The sequence below is a fragment of the Lactuca saligna genome, chromosome 8, assembly GCF_052625555.1.
Source record: "Lactuca saligna cultivar CGN05327 chromosome 8, ASM5262555v1, whole genome shotgun sequence".
NCBI lineage: Eukaryota > Viridiplantae > Streptophyta > Magnoliopsida > Asterales > Asteraceae > Lactuca > Lactuca saligna.
Genome location: NC_136424.1, coordinates 214,435,136 through 214,455,143, shown reverse-complemented (window position 1 = coordinate 214,455,143; position 20,008 = coordinate 214,435,136).

The window sequence follows — 20,008 nt, the reverse complement described above, 5'->3', positions numbered from 1 at the left end:
GTTTTATTTTCTATGTTCTCAAATTCGAATTGTGAAGAGGAATGTTGTAATCATAATCGAAATTGTAAGAACACACTATGTACCTTTGACTAAATTTATTAACATTCCACAACCTAATCCTTTAGATTTGAAATGAAGCATAATATTCTCTCCCTTAATTATAGCAAAACAACTATTCCATCCTTACGACTTTGCAAAGAATGACTCTTGTTTTCTATAATTAATATTGCCAATTTGCAATACTTTCCATAATAATCATACAATCATAACTTTTATGCTCCCACTATCATGATGATTACTATAAAACATAACACTTATGCTCCCACTAGCTTTGACATGTATTCAAAACATCTTAACTTCCAGAAAAACAATACTTATTGAATTTCTTAAGTCCATGTTTCTAATACTTGGTGCTTTGATAATCTTTTATCAAGGCTTCTTGAACTTATACACCTTTGCCTTAGATAGTTTATATGTGCATCTAAACATTTAAGACTAATTGCCAAACCTCACAATTCAAATCATGGGAAGGGATACCGTAACCATAATTGAATTCGAGAATGCAATTTTACAATCACTATCTTTTTAAAATCTTTCTTAGTGAAAGCATTTCCTCACAATCATTTTTCATGAAGGAGGAAATCTTATGACACTTAGATTTAAACGTTGTATGTGTTCCTATCCATGTGAACTTGTTAAAACCAAAGTTTAAGACAAATTCAAACTCATATGGACCGAACTTTCTTAATCTTGATTTCTTGCCTTATGGTAGCACAGCTGCCCACCACGTCTTCCAAGTAGTTAAGCAGCTCACCCTTTCCTATCAATGTACCTTTCATTGATCACATAAAAATAATAATGTCAACACGATAGGTTGTAAACCTCAACTCGTGTGCTAGTGATGATTGATAAGGTTTATTTGATTTGTTCTTGAAACTCTTCAAGACCATTAAGACTCCCACTGACTCCTTGACATATAAGATTCTCTTGACAATGAACATTTCTTGACAAACAAATATTCAAGAGTTAGTATAGCTTTTATCAAAACACTTTATAAATTGGTCCTAGTTGATCTTTGTCTTCTTCAAGACATCACAACTTTCCACATTTGATGAATGTTATAAACCTTTTAATACTTTTCACTCATTGTCACAATCTTAACTTTAAGACTTTTTATTGGAATGAAGTATGATTGACTTCTTGATTTAACCATTTCTTCAATTCTTGAATCCTCTTCTTAGACATACAATTGTACTAAGACTCTCTTAGAGGATCAATTGAGATATGGTTCTTAATCATTAAGACCTATCATAAAGCATAAAAGCTACTCTCCCTTCTTCTTAGAATGGAGAAACTCTTATCTTTCTGCCTACTTGATTCTTCTTATTCATTTTGCTATTGATCTAAACCCTTTAATCAATTCAAAATTACACCTATTCTTATAAGTATAATCATATTTACTAAACCTTTAGTAAATCATGACGAATATCTTTGTTACTCTTATGGTGAACTTAATCAACACGCAACTTTGTGTGCTTGATTTCCTAGTGCTTCACTTGACACTTTGTCAACGAATTAGTCTAATTTCCAAATATGAAATTTCTCATTCATCATGCAACCAAGTTGCGTGATTCCAAATTTCTGTCCAATTGAAACTTTGGGTGATGAGAAACTCTCCCTATTTGGTAAATTCTTGACATTTCCATAAATAACATAACTAAGAATCATATCCATTCGTTGTAGAAATATTCAAACATCAATTTTCATAACGATTTCATTGCAAGGAAATAAACAAATAAATAAGTAAGTCAAAATTTATTTTATTTATAAAATCGGCGGAAAAACATTTGTCCTTACAATGCAAAATCTATTGAAAACTATGTAAAAAATGAAAATTTCTAACAACTCTATCATAACTATCTAAGCTCAAAATCTAATCTTCAAGTCCATGCGATCGAGATCCATCTCTTGGTGATTAGATTCATCTTGCTTTCTCAACAAGCTTCCTTTCTTTTCACCGATCCTGCAAAACACTCAAATGCAATCTTATTACATCATGTATAAAGAATCAATGAATAGGAACTTAACGGAGTTATATAGTGGATTTTACCTAAAGTGGAGCCATACTTTCTGACTCTCCCATCTCTTAGATCTCTTAGGTAATTAGGGAAACTTTGTCTCCAATGCCCCTTCTCTTGGCAATAAAAGCAAATTGACTCTCTTGGAACAACACATGGAACTATTTCAGACATCGCCTTTCTCTTATGACCAAACTTTTTGATCATTGCATATCTTTTATTGCCATTGTCTATATCCATAGAGGTCTTGAAGGTAGATTCACCAATCAACTTTGCTTTTCTATTGCGCCAAACCATTGCTGATTCAGCAGCAATAAGCATATAGGTGATATCAATAAGGGTCACGTTGTGGTTCATCGAACTCACTATACGAGTTAGGAAGTGACTGAAGAACCCAATCAACAGCCATCGCTTCACCGACAACGGATCCCATCATTCTTAACCTATCAATGTGTGACTTCATCCCTAAGACGTGTGCACACACCGACTTGCCTTCTTTATGTTTACTTGCCAAAAGGGCTTGAGTGATATTGAACCTTTCAATTTTACAATCTTGTGGGTTAGGGAGAATAATTGGAGGAGGAGGAGGAAGCGAAGCATGATTTCTTGTTCCTCGATCGAATCGTGGAATATCATCTTCATGTGGAATGCTTGTTCCAGGGGATTTGGGAAGACCATAGTTGTCGAACTTTGACATCTACAAAACGGGAGAAAACGAAATTCAAGTTAGTTGATTGATTGTGTCCTTAGTAAATCACCCAAATGAGATACTAAGGCTAGGACCCAACACAATACGCTACAACCTAGAAGAGGGATGTCGTAATCTAGTTGCAGAATATTTGAAGGTAAGTGAATGACGATTCACTAATTTCCACCATGAAAAACGAAAAAGAAATTTAAGTTTTAAATCTATGAAAACTCCTAGATCCTTTGAGATTCATTGAACATTTCAATGGCATGTTTAAATCTCGATATGCCCCTCTTGTTTGTGACTGGGATGCCGAGGATCACAAAGCGGGTGTGAATAACCATGCAAACTTACATGGTGCCCTCACATGTTACAATCACCTATTCTATGTGCCGGTAAACCACACACGCTCCACCGAACTATGACAAACATTAAGTCACCCTTTACTACCTTTGCTTAGAACCATTTAGTGTGCCGGTAAACCACACACGCTCCACTAACGTCTTCGCAAGGGCACAAAGTGTAATTTCATGGAATTGCATCAATTCACTTTTGCCTAAGTAACTAAGATTGGGAATTAGAAAAACATTTAGTTACTTTAGTAATTCATTATACTTATAATGGAAGGTTTCGTCCTATCCTACCCGTTCGGCTAACGACCCTCCACTAGTCAAGAGTGCGGTGGGTAAGAGTGGATACCCATTCAATCGCCATTTTATAGGCAATTTCCTTAAACACCCCTTATAGACCAGCTTCGTGAATGAGGCCTACTAACGGTAAGACTGACTTTTACTCATACATATATATAATGTTAGACTTTTAATGTTATATATAGTATAGGGTGTATTTTACACTTTTAAAATACTAGGTGGTCAAATTTAACAATTATACTTTTAATTCAATTAAATTGCAAACCTAAACTTTTATGGATTTATTAAACTTCTTTTAATTATACACCTTAATTAATTAATAAAACCATAAGGGTGTAAATTGAACTTTTCAAAACATTACTAGGGTTTTAGAATTTAACATTCCTAATTAAACTTTTAATCAACTTTTAAATTCCAAAACTTGAGGGCAAGTTTTGAAACCTTTTTCAAAACATTAGGGTTTTAACTATTTAAATTTCAAAACTTCAAAACTTTTGGGTTCAAATTTAAACTATAAAACCTAAAGGGGAAAATATGAAACTTTTCATAACAACAAGGATCAAATAACAAATAATTTTAAATTAACATTTAATCACATAATTATCCATATTTGATTTATTTAATGATTTCTTGCAAAACAATTTATCAATTTACTCAAAATAATTAATCAATTATCTTATAAGGAAACAATTATCTTATTAATTGATAAATATCTTCATTTAGATCAAAAATATCAAATATATCATATAATCGGATTAATATTGATCTAACATTATAAGGTAACTATCCATATGCAAAAACAGTAAGAAATCCCGAGATAAGCATTATCTGACGAGTTGACTCGTCGAGTCACCTTGGACTCGGCGAGTTCAGCTATGGACTCGGCGAGTCCAGCCTCTAGAACACCAAAAAATCGAATTTTTTTAGATATACAATGCATCAATACAATTGAAACCAACCTGGCTCTGATACCACTGATGGGTTTTGGTCATAAGACATCCTATGTGCTCATACAAACCCTAATGCTTGGATCTAGGTTTCTCTATTATACATGCTTTGAATCCAAGACTATAAACCCTAATTCTAGCATATGGAAATCAATATTAACATATAATTAGGTTTAAGATATTACCTTAATTGTTATGTAGCAATAACAATCCTAATTCCTCCTTAAATTGACTTTGGAAGGCTTAGAGTCACAAGTGTCACTCCTCTAATGGCTTACAAACACCAAGAGCAAATGGAGAAGGTATAAAGAGAGAGGAGAGAGGTTAGAATTCTTCCTTAGGACTTCTTGGGAAGGGATACACGAATTCATGTGCCAAGGGGTGTTTATATAGGTGTTCAGATAGGGTTTCAGTCATTATCCTTATCTAGATGCTTATCCACAAAGCAACCCATAAGATAATCTTTGAATCCTTATCATAGTCGAATTCTAAGGCATTATCACCTCAAATTCGTTCACCCTAATAATAAGATAATCCTTACCTTATTTTGTAACTATCACATAATTACAAATCAGCCCCTCTAGTATAATTAATTACACTTGATCACAAAATTAATTCCTAATTAATTATTGACCAATATTAATTAAACAAATATGATTTCTCCTTTAATATATTATTCTTATAACATATTAATAAATCATAATAACCTTTCTCTCTTTATTTATTTCTCCAATCAAGTTGCTTTGGTGAAGGCAACCCAAAAGGACCATGCACCATCGGGTCAAGTACATACCAAAATAGTTATGAACTTAGATACTAATCCAACAACTATGACTATGTGAACCTGCCACGACGTTTCTTAGGCGTCGCGAAACTGAAATGATATTTGTCACCCATAGACCTGCAGGTCCCACTGTAGCTAGCAGCAAAGTGTGGGGTGTCAAACCCAATATAGATCTATATACAAGTATCACGTTCTCCCTCCAGGAGATTCTGATTATAACTACCAGGAATTATATCCCGCACTCGGACGTACGGGAAGAGAATGTATCAGAATTTAGTTTAACAAGTTTACGTTAAATGTGTGTGAATGTAAATCTTTTCTATATGAACGTACCCTTTTTGTACGAGTGTGTTGTGTGTGATATGTGTGTGATGTATCATAAACTATACCTATTATAGTTTATCTAAAACATTTGTAATATGTAAGTTTATGGAAATGCATTAATGTTATGAATCCATTAAACTATACTTTTTATAGTTTATTATACGTGTTCTAAAATGAATGTATAATATTTATTATGAATGACTTAGTTTCAGTTCATGATGATAAACTCACAAAGAAACACATTCAATAATTAGAACTTATGATTATACACTTTGCTCAACATAATACAAAGTGTTATGATATTTATATGTTGTTAGCTAACTTTAACCATTCTGCACTGTTTTGTAAAAATCATAGAAAAATCATACGAAGTCGAAAACTAGATCCATAAATTCTGAGAGTTCCCAAAATGTATCTAGTTTACTCATATTTTTTATTACAATTTTTAATGACCTCCAACTTGGGTGAATAAGTCCAAAATCACAGACTGGTCCGGATTGTTGTTTGAAATTATAGGCAGTTTTGTAAAAATCACCATAAATTGTAGAAAAATCGTATGGAGATGTGAAAGTAGTCATTTTAAAGCTAAGAACTTGAACTATTTGCAACTTATACAGTTTTGAAAACAAAAATGGTTAAGTTGCCCAAAACAGTCCGTGAATGGAGTTGAACTTTTCTGATGAAGGCTGTTAGAAAAACTTAGTTATGTTCTTGGTGTTTTAACTTGTATTCCCCCCCCCCCCCCCCTAAAAACTTGAGAAAACATGAAAATGTAGGGTTATGAACTCACCTTAAGTGATTTCAGTAGATGATTGTTGAAGAATGGAAGTGTTTAACTCAAGAACACTTGGAGATGCCTTGAAGATTTTCGAGAATTAACATCATAGTTATGGAGTTTGTGTAAGAAATAAATGATTTGAGTAGAATGAAGTGAAATAATCATAAGGAGGATGAATTATACTTACTAAGAGTGGAAGAACACTTGAAAATCAGCCTTGAATCTCGAATTTGGTGGAGAAAAAGTTTGAGAGAAAAGTGGTGTTTGATACTTGGTGAAATGAGAGCAAATGAGAGAAATGAGGAGAGAGGGTGTTTGTTCCAGCTCTAAAAACATGGGAATGAGTGGAAATTGAGTGTAAGGGACATTGAAGTGACCTAGGTAAGGTGGGGAGGTGTGGCTGGTCATAGAGTGGGTGTGGGGTGGTTGCTTGTGACATAAGTTAAGGCAAGGTCAACACTCCACCTTAAATAAATCCCCCATTAGATCTTTATTATTTAGATAATGATTTTCATGAAAATATGTTTAAATTATGAATATTTAGGGTTTATTATGTTAAAATATAATTTCTGGAGAAAATCCTGCTTTAAAATCACGAAAAACGGGCTTAAAATGTTAAAAATATCAAAAAGGGGCTAAAAGTGATAATTCCGAAATCTGGCCGAGTTTCGGTCTTCTGATGCTGAAACCGAGAGGAGAGAGGGCAGAAACTGAGAGGGGAAGAGAAACCGAGAGAAGAGAAGAGAAAGATCAGAGACCGAGAGGTGGGAGAAGAAACAGAGAGGAGGGAAGAGAGAATAGAGACCGAGAGGTGAGAAGGAGACAGAGAGGCGGGAGGAAGACAGAGACCGAGAGGCGAGTAGAGACAGAGACCGAGAGGACGAGGAGACTGAAACCGAGACTCGGTCTCGCTATAGTGATTCGGTTCTCCGGGTTCGGCCAAGCAGAGACTCGGTTCGGTCCAGGGTACTTTCGGTTCCTAGTCTCGGCCTTAAGGAGCTTCGGCTCCTTGAGAAGGGTTTCGGTTCCTAAGGTCCATTTTTCTCGTTTTTACCCCGTTTTAAGCCGTTTTTGACCCGGTTAAGGATCGGAATGACCCGAATGATTCTAAAAAGTTACGGGAACTTTTGAGAGAGATTTGGGAGAGATTTCACATACTTGGAGAGATTTGGGAGAGATTTGACATTCTTGGAGAGATTTCTCATACAGAGAGATATTTGAGAGAGATTTCACATACTTGGAGAGATTTAAGAGAGATTTGACATTCTTGGAGAGATTTCTCATACAAAGAGATATTTGAGAGATGTTTCACATACTTGGAGAGATTTCTCATACAAAGAGATATTTGAGAGAGGTTTCACATACTTGGAGAGATTTGGGAGAGATTCTTGATAAGAAGAGATAGAGTGAAAACGATTGAGAGAGGTTTCATGTGTGGCATTTGTGAGTGTCCGACTTCGCAATGCAAGGTTCGTAAACCCTGTTAAGCCTTGTTTAAGGGTCTTACACACTCCCGATGAGTATGCAACATTGTTTTATCAGTTTGGCTCGCCACGTACCACAGTTTTAGGTTAAGGATATCTAGATGTTCGCACTTTTTGATTTATGATCTCTCATTAGAATAGTGAGTTGTTTAGTATTTACTTAACATAAACTATAGTACCCACGTGCAAAATGAGTCGAACGGTTTGACTTGTTGACTTCGGTTGACTTTGACTTGACCGGAAATTGACGGTTGTCACAAGAGGGGTACGCAAGGCGTCATCTCTGGGTACGCACTGCGTAATGGGTTTATCATATCCATTTATGTGAATACCCAGTACGTTAGTCGTAAGAATAGAGTACACATGGCGTACTCCCAAGAGTCCATTTTGGACATTTTTGGGCCTTGGGCCATGTTTAGTTGGGTCCAGTATGGGAAGGGTAAAATGGCCTCTTACCCTTAGTAAGAGAGAACATTATTTGGACCATTAATTATGGGTTATTACCCTAAATAATAATTAGGATTGGTTTGCTTGTGTTCAGTGTGAAAAGCCTTTGTAGCATTAGTGTGTGTGTGATTCATGGTTCGAAGGCACGATATCATTAGTTTGAGGTGAGTCTCTTTACTGTACTCGTGGTTCGAAGGCACCAATGTCAACCCACTGGATTATGTTTGTAGAATGATAGTTGTCTTTGTGACACTTACTAACATCCATGTATGTTCTTGTTATCTTCGTGAATCTTTCTTAGATGTAGAATTAAAATATACCCATAACGATTGAAAGATACCGAAGGAGCCGGAAGGGAATCAGAGAGTCGGAAGGGAATCAGAGAGTTGGAAGGGACTCATGGAGTCAGAAGGGATTTAGGGGTGAAATAGTCTTGTTATAGCTTCAGGCTAATATGTATGAATGGTATGTGGCATTTTAGGGAACTCACTAAGCTTTATGCTTACGGTTTATGTTTAAATATTTTTCAGGTACTTCCGGTTCAAAGGGGAAGGGCCTGACATGTTCGCATCGCATCCACCAGTGTTCAACATTTTATGATTTTAGGATTGTACTCTAATAACTATTTTTCCCAATTGTCATACTTCGATAGTTTGAAATGAACGGTTTATGGTTTTGGTTGACTTGAAAATAAAAAAAAATTACTTAGTATTTTTAGGATGTTACATATTAATAGATAAAGTTTCCAACTTTATTCCTTAAAACATCCCCTTAAGTCTAGATCTAAATTCTAAAGTCCAAAAAGGCAACTTAAGGCATGGGACTAGACCATTAAGCACGTAATCCATGAAATCTTCAATCCAAAAGTTCCAAAAGCACTTTAAGGATCCCTTGAACCCTAAAAATGTGAACTTTATGGACATGCATACCCCACAATTTCCTAGATCTATGAGATATAATGCTCTTAGGACATAGAGAAACCATAAATTTGCAAACTTTATCTCTTCAACCCACTCAAACCACCTCAAAGGGACCATAATATGCCATAAAACCTAGATCTATGAATAAATACAAGAAAATATGTAAACTTGAGGACTTTCAAATGGTTTAGAAGATGCACACAAGTGAAGGTGAGGTTTGCTTGCTGAATTAATGCATTACTCTTCTTCTTCTTCCTTCAAAACCACAAATAATTTGCAAAAATGAGCACAAAAGCTTCCAAAAGTATTAGGGTTTGCAAAAGAGTCATTTGAGGGTGGAGGAAACCCTATCCTTAACTTCCTTTAAATAGGGTTTAAAGTCTAGAGATAAGGGTTTGGCCAAAAATGGTCGCCACGACGTGGCTCCCAATTAAAATGCGCAAACATAAATCAAATGGCCACGTCATGGTGATACCATCACCACGTCGTGGCAACTTAGATTTCCATATATAAATAAATATCATACCTCGAGATTTGGATGTTACACCTGTGGGCTCCGATGAATAGTAGAGAGAGAACGAGAGAGAGAGAGAGAGAGAGATTAAAGGGATGTCAATGGGATGGGGGGTATTATTTTAGGTTTATATCTTTAGGTTTATTTTTTATTATGAAAATTGTTAAATGAATAAAAAAAATAGAAAATAAAAATGATAAGGGCAAAACTGTCATATTATTTTTAAATTTTGAACCAAACTCGCAACAAAATCAAAGTTTTGAACCATTGGTGCTAGTCCATAACTTTTAGGGTCAAAGTAACAACTTTCAGCTAACAACAATGACTAATTTTACAGTTTTGTCAAAAAAAAAGGTATGTATTTGTGCATATTTCATGTGTCAAAATAATAGTTAAATGTTATTAAAATCAAATAATTGGTCATTTTGAAAATCAAATGTTTGGTTATTCTAATCAAATTGTCCGTACCAATCTTTATCTATGTAAATATCTCCAACTAAAGAGTAATTTACTCGAATCATCCCTTGTATAGGTGTTAAAAGGCACGTTCACTCTCTATTTTGATATGTATGCATTAACCAGAGCTCTATGTCTGAATCTGAGAAGGTTTTGAATAAAATGAATGATAAACTACTGGATTGTAGCCTACAGGTGATAAGTAGTGTCAGAATTGGTAGTAGGTGGTGGTGATGGAATAAGAGAAGGATACAAAGGGTGAAAGGAAGGAGAGTATGTGTGGTGATGCGACTCAATGAGATAGTGAGGTGATAGGTGGCGGTGATAAGTGACGGTGTCATAAGTGTTGACGGTGATAAGTGGTGGTGTCGGAGGAGCTAGCGCTTAAAGATGGTTGTGGGTAATCTAATGAAAATCTTGAGATGGGGGAATGGAATGGGAGGGGTTGGGATATTTGTTTTCTTATTTTTTTTTTTAATTTAAAACTGATAAATAAACAAAATAAAATGAAAAAAATAAATTATTAATGGTAAAAAAAATCATTTCATATCAATAGAGATTAAGCGTGTAAGAAAAAACAAAACTCGAGGACGATCCGATTTAACTTTTAAAAATATGGACTAAACGTACGTTTTAACATATGTACAAGAAACGAATGATGTAATTTACTCCCTACTAAAAATAAAATTAAAGATGATCTCATTTTCTTGAAATTTTGAGTTCTATTTGGATCTTACCTATATTAGTGATTTTTTTTAAACGGTGGAATTATATTAAAACCACTGTCAATCAAACATAAGGCATGCATGACAAGAAGAAAAACCAATTACATAATATATAATATTAAAAGGTGTCCAATTACAAACACCAAAATGAATTTACTAAGTTACTATAAAATGGTTAATAGCGTTTTATTCTATAGGCATAGGAGACTACAAATTTGGTCCCTTGCCAACCCAAACTAGAAGGTCAATCTTGAGTTGTTTTGTTAGTGGAAATTAGTCCATTGCTAGCCGCCTTACAAAATTTGGTCCATTGCCAACTAAGACTACATAGTCAACCATTTGAGTCAGCGGTTAAATATGGTCAAAATGGAATTGTGTTGATAGTTCATATGCCATTACACGGCATTTTAGGTCAAGATTATTAGTTAAAATCCCACAAATAGACTTGTTTCGCGAAAAATGCCTTGTAATATACGTACATGTTAATTGTGAAAATTGATTAGAACATATTAACAGTATTTAATCTATCAATAAATATATCATATATTTTAATCATTTAATGTAATGGACTATTTTTTAATTATAATAAACTATTTTTATCATTTAATGTAATAAACTATTTTTATCTTTTAAATGCCACGAACTTATCCTTTATACTGTCTTGTATAACATTTACATAAAATGATTAAAAAAAGTACTGTCTTAAATAATTAAAAGAATATTTTGTATTTTGATTTTTTTTCATTTGACTTTTTCGCATCTATTCTAGCAAACAAATTATAAAGGAAAAATTATATACGTACCCTTTCTTTCGCCTTCCCAAAGTGTTTAATATACATTTTTGTGAATAAACTAGTGTTGTGTACCTCTATATGATTTCACGATTTACATAAGTGAGAGATATGTACAGTAACACCCATTATAAATATGTTAGTCAAAGATTAGATTTTCATTAGTATTAAGTAAATGTGGTTGTGAGTAAACCCTAATCCTAAACCTAAACCCTAAATTTAAACCTTAAACCCTAAACCTAAACCCTAAACCTAAATCCTAACCCTAAACCCTAAACCTAAACCTTAAACCTTAAACCTCAACCTAAACCCTAAACTTAAACCTAAACCTATAAACCCTATTTACATCTTCAAATATTAATCGTGAATCCATTAACCGTAATCTTTATATAGTAAAACAATTTATTTTCAAAAGGTTTAGTACCTAAGTTTAGGTGGAGCTGTAATATATATTCATTTTCCATATATATATATATATATATATATATATATATATATATATATATATATATGTTCAGGTTCATTTGAGACCATTCTAATTTTGTGAGACCGTGAGACCAAATCTAAAAATAATTTTAAAATGCAAAATAAACGGAAAAATCCAAAAATTCTTTTTTTAAATATTGTTTTCGGAACTTGAATTAACTAAAAAAAATAAAAATAAAAATTCCGTTTTTTTTTTTGAAAAATACGTGAAATATTCTAAATAGAATATTACACTGACATATTCTAAAAAATAATTTTAAAAGCAAAATAAATGCAAAAATCTAAAAATTCTTTTTTTAAATATTTATTTCGGAACTTGAATTAACTAAAAAAAATAAAAAAAAATCTTATTTTTTTTTAAAATACGTGAAATATTCTAAATAGAATATTACACTGTACATATTCTAAAAATAATTTTAAAATGCAAAATAAATGGAAAAATCAAAAACTTCTTTTTTGAAATATTGTTTTCGGAACTTGAATTAACTAAAAAAAATTAAAATAAATAAAAATAAATAAAAAAATGCGTCTCACGGTCTCACAAAATTAGGCCGTCTCACATGAACCTAACCTTATATATATATATATATATATATATATATATATATATATATATATATATATATATATATATATATATATATATATATATATATATATCCGGTAAGAAATTTTTTTTGTTAGGAAGGTAAGAAGTTTTTTTCTACATATTTTTTTGACAAACAAAAAAAATGAATCACTAGATTATAAATTTGTAAGATGATTCACAACAAAAAATTCCCAAAAAACATCTTTATGATTCATTTTTAAGTAAATTAAGAAAAAATTTACTTTGATGATAATTTTAGTGAATAACAACAAAATCATTATATAAATGAATCATAGAGATGTTTTTTTGAGAATTTTTTCTTGTGAATCATCTTACAAATGAATCATCTAATTCATTTTGTTTGTTCGCGAAAAAAATATGTAGAAAAAAAATGTCTTACCTTCTTATCTAAAATTTCCTTCTTATTTGATCTTGAATATATATATATATATATATATATATATATATATATATATATATATATATATATATATATATATATATATATATGTTCAGGTTCATTGAGACCATTATAATTTTGTGAGACCCTGAGACCAAATCTAAAAATAATTTTAAAATGGAAAAAAAAAAAATTAAAAAACCCGGTTTTTTTTAAAAAAATATGTGAAATATTCTAAATAGAATATTACACTGACATATTCTAAAAAATAATTTTAAAATGTAAAATAAATGGAAAAATCTAAAAATTCTTTTTTTAAATATTATTTTCGGAACTTGAATTAACTAAAAAAAATTAAAAAAAAAATCCGATTTTCTTTTTAAAAAATACGTGAAATATTTTAAATAGAATATTACACTGTACATATTCTAAAACTAATTTTAAAATGCAAAATAAATGGAAAAATCAAAAAATTCTTTTTTTAAATATTATTTTCGAAACTTGAATTAACTAAAAAAAATTTAAAAAAAAATAAAAAAAATGCGTCTCACGATCTCACAAAATTAGGCCGTCTCACATGAACCTAACCATATATATATATATATATATATATATATATATATATATATATATATATATATATATATATATATATATATATATATATATATATATATATATATATATATATATATATATATACTACGGTAAAATATGTGTAGTATATATATATACTACGGTAAAATAGGTGTAGTATCCGGGTGGACAACTTAAAATAGCAAAAAAAAATAAAGGAATAAATATAGTACTATAATTATTAAAACAATGCTTTTAGATTTTCACTATTTAGGAAGAAGAGGCAAATTAGATATAATAATTTTACTTTGAATGACACAATAACTCTTCAACTCGATAATTATTTGTTAAATTCAATGACACAAATATTCTTATAATAGTTAACTTCCTTGGAGATTTACGTGTTAAAAATAAACAATATGCGTACTTCTCTAAAAAAAAAGGAATAGAATATATAATAATTTTTGCTTGTATGTTTTAAGTACATTAAAAAAAACTTTAAAGCCAGGTATTAAAAAAATCAAAAACCAAATGAAGGTCATCTATCTTTTATTTGTTATGATTCCACATCGGCCAAAAGTACTATAAGTTAGTGGCTTATAAGTCTAGGTGTCCCTTCTTGTGACAACCGTCAAAATTCGAGTGAGTTGTAGAATTAATAAACTTAGTTGCACATGTAGGCATGACACATACTAGACTTAGTAACTAGAAGATAAGTTATAACCTACTAGAAACTTGGAAACAAGTCGAATCGAAGGATAACGTACTTAGATTTCACATTGTTATGTGAATTCTACAACTACTTAACTGTAGAGACTATCTATATTCGGGTAACTCTTTGAATCGAACACATTTTCATGAATCATATACACACATCATACATTTGACCTAGTGGTATAAATTTGGTCCGATTCTTGTAGGAACTTAAGTCAAAGTTGAAAACTAGGACTAGTATACTGGATTCCTCAATTTCACTTAGATCTCGAAACCACTACATAGAATGCTAATAAACCGATAAAATAAATTACAAACATTATTTATAACTATAAAAGAGTTATAATACCATAAAATAAATTGAAGTCTCAAAGATTCTATTGATTTTGATATCCAAAGATTTACAAACTCTCAAAAACCCTAAATGCCCTAAAAACCTAAATTTATGAAATTTAACCTTAAAAATTCTATAAAAATAATTATGAACATTATGATATTATCTTATTATAATTAAATTCAGGAAAATATCATCAAGGAAAAAAGAAAACTAACTTATTAACATTTACCCTTGATTTATAAGTCAAAAATCAAGGTTTCATGAACAAAAACATGGTTAGGGTGTATATTTTATAAAAAGTTTGAAATTGTTATAAAAGAATTGAAATTTTTATAAAATTAAAAGAGAGTGAGGGCATTATATCCTCAAAAGTCGGCCAACCTCTCTCATCCTTCAATATTTGTCTTCCCAAAACATTTACTAAACCTTACACTCCATCTCCCCCATTCTCTCTCATTTTTCCAACACATCCACTTCATTTTCTCTCTATTCTCTCTTCCTCTCTCCACCAACCACGAAATTCTCCAGAAAATAGGTCCAAGAACACACCTTGAACTCTAAAACTTCATCATCTTGAGGTGTTCTTGAAGGTAAAATGTATTTTTACTTCACTATTCCTTCAAGCTTTACTTTTTTTCTTGGATTTTCTCCATCTTCTACTCCATTCTATTTTACAATCATGAACACTTGCACCTACTCACGGCTTTGATGATGATGGTGGTAGGATTTCAACCAAAAACAACATGCATGTTGTAGATGATGAAGTCTCATGACCTAAACCTAAGTCAAAATCAAGGAAATACACTTTTCTACATGTTTTGGTGGAAAAACACCACATGCATCCTAATTTTTCTTTCCAAAACGATTTTTGACCATTTCAAACTCATGAATGACCTTCAAAACAACCTGCATGTGATGATCTTCAAGCTTAGATGCTAGATGATCAAAGTTTGTTTTTAAAACTTTCAAATAAGTTCATAAATGATTTATTCCCAAATAAATACTTAAAACTTCTTTTCTGTTCAAATGCGATTTTTACCAAAATCAAACCAACAATATAAGATAATATCTAAATTTTCAAAAATTAATTCCTTTTTCTAGAATTATGATAATTATTGCAAGAAAATAGGGCAATAATTCATATAAAATACTTTTTGAGGTCTATAAATCCTAGGTAAATTCGTGGATGACCCATAAAGTAAATGATGACATCTCAGTGAGTTTCATCGATTTTTGTTACTATTTTGTATGGTTTTGAATTTTTTTATTCAAATAAATCATAAAGGGTCCTACTATCAATACCCCTTTTTTCTAACCTTACCCTCCTTAATCATCACTTGTTTGGTACCAAATTCTATATCTTTCATTTTTATAATAATTATTTCAGAATTCTAACCAATCTGTATTAATGTATTCTTTTAAAACATTGAACAATGTGTCCAACAAATAAGTAAACAGATTAATGTATTCTTTTAAAACGTGTCCAACAAATAAGTCAAATATTAACCAATAGATTTCATTTATCCATTTCTCTTTCTTGATGAATGATAGAGAGTTGAGAAACTTTTTTTATTATCGAACTTTTTGGTTACAACCCACTAGTTCTAAAGATGTTGAATCATACATCTTCTAATTGTTTTATCTTTTTATAGTTTTTGTAAGTATTGTTTTTATTTTTTTAGTGACATATATAAAAACTAAAAAAATTGTTTTTTATAACTGTTTTGCTAATAAATCACACTGGTTTTATTAATAAAGTATTATGTTCATAGTAACTCTTTTAACAAAATATTCCAAGTTCCTTCAATAATAAAAAGAGCTTTACACTTCACTCCAATATTACATTTTATAACAGTTTTTTTTGTTTTTTAATATTACATCAATTTATAAATTGAATATAATTTATCTTTTAAATAAATTTACATCAAATTTATTTTTTATTTTGATTTTGTATATAAAATTATTTAATTATTTATAACTATATATATTAAAAAAGGGTCTGTTATTTATACGAATGAATTCGTGAGTTTTATGGAAATGGAAAATTATAATATTGAATATAGTATAAATATAATTCAACTTTTTTGTCATTTTAAACATAGCATCTCAAATTACTTGCATGAGTTTTCATTTTAACCATTTTATTTATGCAAATGTTAGATTATACACTTTTAACTTTTATGATTTTTATTTTATTATTTTACTCATTTTCTTACATAAATTCCATAATGTGTTTTTATTGATTTAAGTTTTTATTGATATATGCAAGGAATTCGTATTATATTTCATAAACCAGAAAACGATATAGTTATATTTGAAAACGATATAGTTATATTTAATTTTCAATAACATTGAACATTATCGCGTATTATATAAGTTATCTAAAAATATAATATTATGAATTCACTGTATATTAAAAACATAATAAGTAAAATCTGTCAAAATGAAACTTCATTGGAAATTAAAGGGGTGTAATTGAAAATTTTATTAATCTTATGGCTTTTAATGGGAAAGTCCCATGATTATTTGTGCATTTAAAATTACCCCTAAGAAAACTATTTATTAGTATTATTTTAAAATTACTAATAATTAAAAGTCAAAAAGTAAAAGATTATAAGTAATTATGACCTGATTATTACGAAAATGATTGTAGGTAATGATGAGGGTGTATTGTTAGATTGAAAAGGGGGTATGGATAGTCTTACCCAAAAGGAATCTGAAAAGGCTATATAAGATTTTTAAGGAATTTGAAAAGGCTATATAAGATTTTTCGCAGATCCTACCTCATGTGGAGTACTCCGAAAAATATTTTCAGAATTTTTAATAATGCATACCTACTTTTCCCCGATTTTTGTATTTATAATGGACTAATAATAGGAAAAATAGTTTTACTCATCCAAAATTCATTAAAATTTACCAGAATACCTTATAATATATTATAACTCTAAAATTTTTTTGGATGATTTTGTTATTCAGTATGCTATTTTTTTTTTCTATTTTCTAAGATTAAATTCACTTAAATCTACAAAATCGGATTACACTATATAAAAATCGCCATTGGTATTTTTCCTGGATTAGATACACTATAAATGAAGTTTACAACAATTTTGGTAATTTACTTTAACTGTTTGATAATTATTCACCAATTAATGATTACTTTAACTGTTTGAAAAACAAAGCTTCTATATGTATAATAACAGTTTTACAAAACGTTTGGGCAATTTTGGAAACTTTCTTTATTTATTTCCATTTTTATTAGAATAAATGCATAAAAATCATAAAATTGGGTCAAACTGTTTAGAAACCCATTTTTTATATTTTTTCCAGCTCAAGTAGATTTAGTGGTAGTATTATAAGAAGTTTGGGAATTTTTATTATGTGGATACTATTTTTCATGAATTTATATTTTTATGAAGACTTAAAAATTTGGAAAAATAGTTAATCACATCAAAAATTCAAGGGAAATTTTCTGGAAGACCTCTACTGTATTTTAAATGAAAATGTAAAATTTGATGAATTTTGGAAATTGTTTATAATATTTTTGGATTTTTAGGAGTTTAAAACACATTTAAATATATTGAAATACCCTCAATTAATATTACAAAAATTTGGAAAATAATATCCAAAATTATCTTAATCACATGAGTTATAAAATTTCACCATTTCTCAGAAAAATGTTTGTTACTTATCAATATCAAATTTTGCAATATTGGCATAATTCTATTGTAGTAGTAGGAATACTAGTGTTAGATTTCGATTAGAGACTCACGAACGTATACCATTATTGTAGGATTTGGTAGTGGTACAAGTGGAACTTAGATCAAGGCACCATTTGCATCATCTCAATGCATTGTGAGCATTCATGACTCCCCCTATTTTTGGTTTTTATGTTTTGGGTTGGAAAAGCATGTCTGAAAAACTGTTTATTGTTCGTTGTATTAAAATTGATTTGTATCAAACATGATTGCTATATTTTGCTATGTATGTCTATGCAACTTGAAACATGAGGCCTTATCGTCTTAAGTCCCTTCTCTTACACTTTAATCCAACCATTAACTCTTTGAGCCAATGGTCATTATGGATAGCACTATTAGGAATTGACAACTCCTCACTCGCTTGATTGCGTGAGTGCATGACACCATATTCATCTATGGAACGATAAGCATAGATCTTGATAGGGAATCAGTCATAGGCTTGGTTGTGAACTCATTGTTTGCTCATATACATACAAACTTGTTACTTATTATAGCAACAAACTTGTTTATTAATTATAGCAATGAAATTTGCTTCTCATTATAACAATGAACTTTTATTATTGGAAACTTATTTACTTGTCTTAGCAACGAACTTGTTTGCTCTTTGTAGCAACGAACTTGTTTACTCCTTATAGCAATGGACTTTTTTGCTCCACGTAGCAACGAACTTGGTTGCTCATTATAGCAATGAAACTTGTTTACTCGTTTTAGTAACAAACTTTATTTCCCATGAGAATATGAACGTTGCATCTCATTTGGGCAACATATTTTATATACTTTGTGATTTTAAAGTGCACCCTATACCAAAATTACCCTTTAATATTATTACTTTTCCCAATAATAAATTTTTATTATTCACCCAAAACTCAAAATTAAAAATGACCACCTCTTATGATCCACTTTCCTACTCCTTTTTTTAGTGAAACCAAATAACATAATAAAATGACCAATATGCTCTTTATTTTTCTTCCACGAAATTTTGATCCAAAAAAAATCACACTTATTCTAGAAATAACCAATATGCCATTTATTCTGAAAGAGAGAATGACATTGATAACAAAAAAAGGATTTGCCTTTTGTGCGACTCAAAAAAATATTTTGAGAGATTAGAAAAAAAAAACCAAAGATGCCAATGTAGTTAGACTTCCATTTATTAGAAATTGCTTGTTTTGGAGTAAGAAGGATGAAGTGGTCTTACCCTTGCAAGGTTGATTGTTTGTGTTACTACATCTAGATTATTCTCTTCATTACGTGTTGATACTCACACCTATGTCATAATATCTATAGGAAAACAATTTTTTATGGTTAATCATGGGAAAAGAATTGAAAGAAGCATGAATGGAACTTACACCAGTATTGGAATTGGAGTAATGCATTATCAATGTAACCTCTTCAACATATCTAAGCTTATATGTTGGCACAAAATGAGTCTTGTAGGGTATAAAAGTAATTTAACTTAATTAAAAAGCACTTGAGAAACTCCCAATATATATATATATATATATATATATATATATATATATATATATATATATATATATATATATATATATATTTTGAGAAGG